Source organism: Callospermophilus lateralis, chromosome 6 (assembly GCF_048772815.1).
Source record: "Callospermophilus lateralis isolate mCalLat2 chromosome 6, mCalLat2.hap1, whole genome shotgun sequence".
NCBI classification, from domain to species: domain Eukaryota; kingdom Metazoa; phylum Chordata; class Mammalia; order Rodentia; family Sciuridae; genus Callospermophilus; species Callospermophilus lateralis.
This window is the reverse complement of record NC_135310.1, coordinates 131,743,503-131,749,624: the sequence shown is the minus strand read 5'-3', so window position 1 is coordinate 131,749,624 and position 6,122 is coordinate 131,743,503.

Genomic DNA, 6,122 nt, shown 5'->3' with positions numbered 1-6,122 from the left:
TATATTTAAAATATTAGCCAATTCTTAGGTGGGAGAGGAAGGAAACTTGGGACCATTATTGGACTGGAGGGAAGCAGGTAAAACAAAGTGGGGAACTATTTCTTGGAAAAGTAGGGCTGCAACTATAGAAACCCTCTTATTTTTAATTGTAAAGGCTTTGACCCATTCAGTAAAGGTGTCTACCAAGACTAAAAGATATTTAGTTTTTCTTACAGGGGGCAAGTGAATGAAGTCAAATTGCCAGTCCATGGAAGGAAGGACTTCCCTAGCTTGGTGTGTGGGAAATGGGGGTGGCCTCACATTGGAGTCAGTGGTAGCCTTGAGAAAAATGGTGCAGAATTGAGAAATTTGTTGGAGATTCTGTAAATCTGTAGAGGACAGGTTTAGTGAATTCTTTAGAAATATCTGGAGGGAGAGAATTGGGTTGAAATAAGCCATGTAAATAAGATAATAGGGCGTTAGTTTCATTAGGGGGAAGCTGGAACTTAGTGGGCATAGAATATAAAACTAAATTAGGAGTTTGTGATGACTGAGAAAAGGCAATCTGTTTTGCATTTCAATCTGCTTTACTGTTTCCTAGGAAAATGTACTGACCATTGGTATGATGTCCTTTACAATGCAAGACTGCCACCTTGTGGGGTAAAAGATCAGCAATCTTTTTTTTTTTTTTTTTTTTTTTTTTTAATGTAACTAGTAATAAGAATGGTGTTCCTGCAGTTCAGGATGTTAAAGTTAATTGTTGTAAGTGTATTTGGAATCAGTAAAAATATCAATTAATTTGTTCTTAGCTAATTATAAAGCTCAAGTCAGGTTGATTAATTCTGTCTGTTGTGAAGTGGTGTCTGGAGGTAAAGAGGATGCCTCAGTGATTTAGGTAAGGATAAAAGGAGAAGCTGTGGTAACTTTTCCTTAAATTAAGCATAACCTGTGAGGTAAGGGGACTGTTTCTGGGAACTTTCATCTACAAACCAGTCTGGGGAGTCAGAGAGTGGCTGATAAGTTGTATGTAAAAAGGGGTTCATTACAAAATTAAGGGTGTCAGGAGAAGAGTGAGTGAGAAATCACAGGGGCAGAAGGATTTTTTGTCAGTGGCTAGGTTTGATGAGGAGTCTTGCTGGAAGGTATTCAGGGGGTTCAGGAGTTGCACATTCAGTAATTAAAATCTGGTTGAGGGAAGGGAGGTAAATAAATGGTGACTGGTAAGGAGTGTGTGGTAAGAAGGAGTGTGTGGTAAGAAGGAGTGTGTGGTAATGGGTTGATATAATGAAAATTTTTTGTCCTCAGGGATCAGGAGAGCTTCTGTCCCTAAAACCTTGAGGCATTGGGGTCAGCCTTGATAAAATAAGTCTGAGTGTTTGAATAGGAATGCAATGGGGTGTAGGGAGGTATTCCCTGACTTCTGGTAAAGGCTTGTTCATGTTCTGAGTGTAGTGACAGAAAGAAAGGCTTAATAAGGTTTGGTAAATAAAGACTTGAGAGGAGAATTCTGAACACCAGAAATAGTATGAGAAAAATGACAGGGAGATGAAAAGGGATCTGAAAGATTCCCCTTAGAAATTTCATAGAGAGATTTGGCTCTGAGGGAGAATTTTGGTATTCAAATGCAGAAATAGTTAAAAAGACCTAGGAGGGAAATTGAAATGGGCATTGAGGGGAGAGATGACAGGAAGAGAGGACACATTACCCATGTAAGGAGGAGGGGAGAGGACACAGAGGAGGAGGAAACTGATTTATTGGCAAAGAGCCAAAAAATCAGGAGTGCCTAAGTGGCAGGTTCGAGCTGTAGAGATTGGTCGTCACCGAATCCTGACAGTCGAAGCTCTCATCCTGGACGGAGCTGGAGCTGTGAGAGACCTTGGTCAAAGCTTTTTGGGACCCCCTCCTGGAGAGGCTGGATACTCCCAGGGCCAGAAAGAGGGGAGAGGCAGGGCAAGAGAGAGGAAGGGTAAGCATCTCTCTAGCAGCCGAGTCTTAAAGGTGAGAGGACTCTGTTAAGGTCTGTAAACAAGTCAGATTGGCACCTGTTATTTTGCCAGAGAAATGTTAAGAGTCTGTAAACAAGTCTAGATGGCGCCTGGCAAAATATCAGAGGGAGTGGTTTGTGAAGTAACAAAAGCGAGCCATTAAGTGTGGAGATTCCTTATTGGTTGACTGCTGTATCTATTTTATGCTAATTAGATAAGCTGTGTAAAATGTTTAAATACCGCTCTTATTCTACAATAAACGGCTTCCATTCCTGCTGCATCAACGTACACAAGTTATTCCTCACCCCCCGGATATTTTGCTGCAGCCGGGCTGTGGCAGGACTCTAGGACTTTAGGAATCTGCCCGAAGAAGGAATCCCTGAGGGCCACTTTAGCCTTAAAGGCTGTGGTGGGGTGCGTTCTCTCCTCCAGATTGGGCATCAGAGGTTTGCCGGACGATCACGGAAAAAGCCCCTGCGTAGCCCATCTGAAGTTGGATACCCGATAGGGGAACTCACTTACTGAAGAGCCAGTGTTGTGTGAGTAACAGCAGCACTTGAAAGAGTGGATGAGGATGGCAAGCCTTGAGAGAGGGGGCCCTCAAGCAGCGAGGCATTCCCCATCCCCAGCTTTGGCACCAATAAAAGAATGATCAAGGCTCGCTGTTAGAGAAAAATGCCTGTTTATTGAGGAAGAGCTCTGCATATTTATAGAGCCATGGGTGGTTTGATAGTTGGCATGGGGTACTTTCTGATTGGTGGGTAAGGATCAGGTGAGCCAGCAGAGCTAGTCTGATTGGTGGGTAATGATCATGTTAGCCAGCAGGGCTCACCATTGGATGGTAGGATCATGTGAGCCAGCAAGGCTCACCATTGAACGACTCTTCTTTGGGGAAGAGGAAGTTAGTCTTTGGAGCCAGGGCAACTCCCAACAGAAATCATGTCCCATTTTATGAAGGGTAGCAGAATATCCTTTAAGGCTTGGAGTCTCTCTTTGGTTATTATGCAGGATGTGGGGGTTAATAGAATGCATAAATGTTGCACCCGAGGGGAGCAGAGCTAGGCCTTATATTGAGAAACCCAGTAGCCCAGAAGGCCAGGAGTTAAGGAGGGCAGTAGTGTAATGTGTGGAATATTCTAGTGAAGGGCTACAGAGCACAAGATCATCTACATACTGTATAGGTGGCTAAGGGATAAATTTAAGGTGGCCAAGTTGTATTGGAGAGCTTTGCCAAAGAAGTGGGGACTCCCTCAGAAGCCTTATAGGAGAACAGTCCAGATGAGCTGCTGAGAATAATTAGTATCTGTGTCAGTCCAGGTAAAGCAAAAAGTGTGAGTGAGGCAGGAAGAAGGGGAATAGTAAAAAAAAAAAAAATCATTTTTTAGGTCCAACATTGAGAAATGTGTGGTGGAGACTGAGATATGATATAAAACAGGATATGTGGTGGCAACAGCCTCAGTGATTTTTCTGAGCTTCTGTACTAACTGGAATTGCCATTGGATTTTTGTTGTTGTTGTTGTTGTTGCTTACTTTGAGAATGGTGGAGTTATGAGGAGAGTGGGCTGGTATGAGGAGTTTGGCCTGTAATAAATGAAGGATGATGGGTTTTATGCCTCTGAGGGTAAAGGGAGTAAAGGGATATTTGGGAAAGGTGAGTAGGGTGAGTTGGTTTTTATTTAGTTGAATATGAACCGAGGAATGATATTTAGCTATTTTAAGTTGAGAGGTATCCCAGACTATGGGGTTAATTCCAGCCATAAAAGAACACTCAGGAATCTTAGTGGGTGAGGGGACAAGATCCAGGCCAGAATGTATTAAGAAGATGGTAGTGGACTTTAAAGGAGGAATGATGATTGAGACTTTTAATTTGTGGAGGAGATCCTAACCCAATAGGGGGACAGGGCAACTTGGGATCATGAGAAAGATCCAAATGTGCAAAAAGGGGAATGTCCTTAGTGGATATGTAGGGGTTCCTGAGATTCCCATAATAGGAGTATCTGCTTTAAAAGTGGGGCCATGCCATTGAGTAAAAATGGAAAGTCTTGCCCTAGTATCAACCACAAATGAAATTGTGTTATGATCCCTGTAACCCCGGGCTCCTCAGAATTACCACTAGAGGTGGTAAGGGTAGTTGAGCCTAGGTCCTCTCATTCTCACAACTCAGTGAGTGAGACCTAGGAAGTGGGAGACTGCACCAAGGGGAGGGTTGTCCTTCTCTGGGGACCATCCACCTTCCAATATGCCTATTGTCCACAGTTGTGAAAGGGTTTGGTAGGGGACTTTGGGTTAAGGCAGCCTCTTGCCCAGTGTCCAGTCTGCCCATATCAGAAGCAGGTCCTGGGAAGTGGATTAGGGGGTCTAGTGGTACCACAAATCATAAGGTCATTTTTAGGACTCTGGATAGCTGAGGCCAGAAGCTGATATTTAGCTTTAAGATGCTTATATCTCATTGGTATCATCTTCCATGCTGTTAGAAAGTTTCAAAACAGTGTCTAAAAGCTGTTGTTGGGAGATGGGGTTGTGGCTCAATGGTAGAGCACTTGCTTAGCATGTGTGAGGCACTGGGTTTATTTCTAAGTACCACATACAGATAAAATAAAGGTCCATTGACAGCTCAAAAATATTTTTGAAAAAGCTGTTGTTGGGGGTCTTGGAGCCTTTTTCTAACTAAGTTTTTTTTATGAATATCAGGTGCAACCACTGATAGTTAAAATGGAAAAAGAGAATGCCACCAGGACTATTCAGGTCTAGGTTTGTATATTTGGTAGCAGCCTCAGAAAGCTGGGCCAAAAAGAGGGCAGGGTTTTCATCAGTTCCCTGGTTAATTTCCTTTACTTTGTCCCAATTAACTTGAGTATGAGATTTTTTTTGCCATTATTTCAAGGAGACAAGTAATCCTTCTAACCCCAGTATCTTGAGGCTGATAAGTCCAATCAGATTCAGCTGTGGGAATGGAAGCTTCTGCTTCAGGGTAAATATGGGGGTTTTGTCCCTGTAGAAGGTCAGCATGTTCTTTAGTCACCTGACAAATATGGATGCATTCATCAGGGGTCAGGGTGGAAGTTAATATGTAGTACATGTCTGCCCAAGTAAAGTGGTAAGCTTGAGTCAGGTGGATGAAATCCTTCCTATGCTTAGTAGGCTTTTCAGAAAATGAGCCTAATTTGTCCTCTATATGGAACACATATCCCATGTGGGAACATGGAGTGGACTGTCTCTTCAGTCCCTGCCACCTCTCAGAGAAGGAACAGATGTTTTGCTGGGAAAGTTTTATGTCATGTATGGGGATGGGATGCCAAAGTAGAGGGGAAACGTGAATGTGAGATCTGAGGAGGAAGATCCAATGGGGGAGCAGTGGGGCTTTGGGGAGGCTGTAGGACCCCAAAATCTGTAAGGAGGGGGTCCATTTGCTATTCCTGGGGCCTCACAGCTATAAGTCTGTGAGGATTATTGTTATTTTTTTACCGCTGAATTTTTTTTTTGATTTTTTTTATTGGTTATTCAAAACATTACAAAGATTGCAGAATCACATTGGTTACACATCCACATTTTTACATAATGCCATAATAGTAACTGTTGTATTCTGCTACCTTTCCTATCCTCTACTATCCCCCCCTCCCCTACTGTCCCATCTTGTCTCTCTCCCCCATCTACTGTAATTTATTTCTCTCCTTATTTTTTTGCCATTCCCCTCACAACCTCTTATATGTAATTTTGTATAACAACGAGGGTCTCCTTCCATTTCCATGCAGTTTCCCTTTTCTCTCCCTTTCCCTCCCACCTCATGATTCTGTTTAATGTTAATCTTTTCCTCCTGCTCTTCCTCCCTGCTCTGTTCTTAGTTGCTCTCATTATATCAAAAAAGACATTTGGCATTTGTTTTTTATGGATTGGCTAGCTTCACTTAGCATAATCTGCTCTAATGCCATCCATTTCTCTGCAAATTCCATGATTTTGTCATTTTTAGTGCTGCGTAGTACTCCATTGTGTATAAATGCCACATTTTTTTTTTATCCATTCATCTATTGAGGGGCATTGGGGTTGGTTCCACAGTCTAGCTATTGTGAATTGTGCTGCTCTGAACATCGATGTGGCAGTATCCCTGTAGTACGCTCTTTTAAGGTCTTCAGGAAATAGTCCAAGAAGGGCAATAGCTGA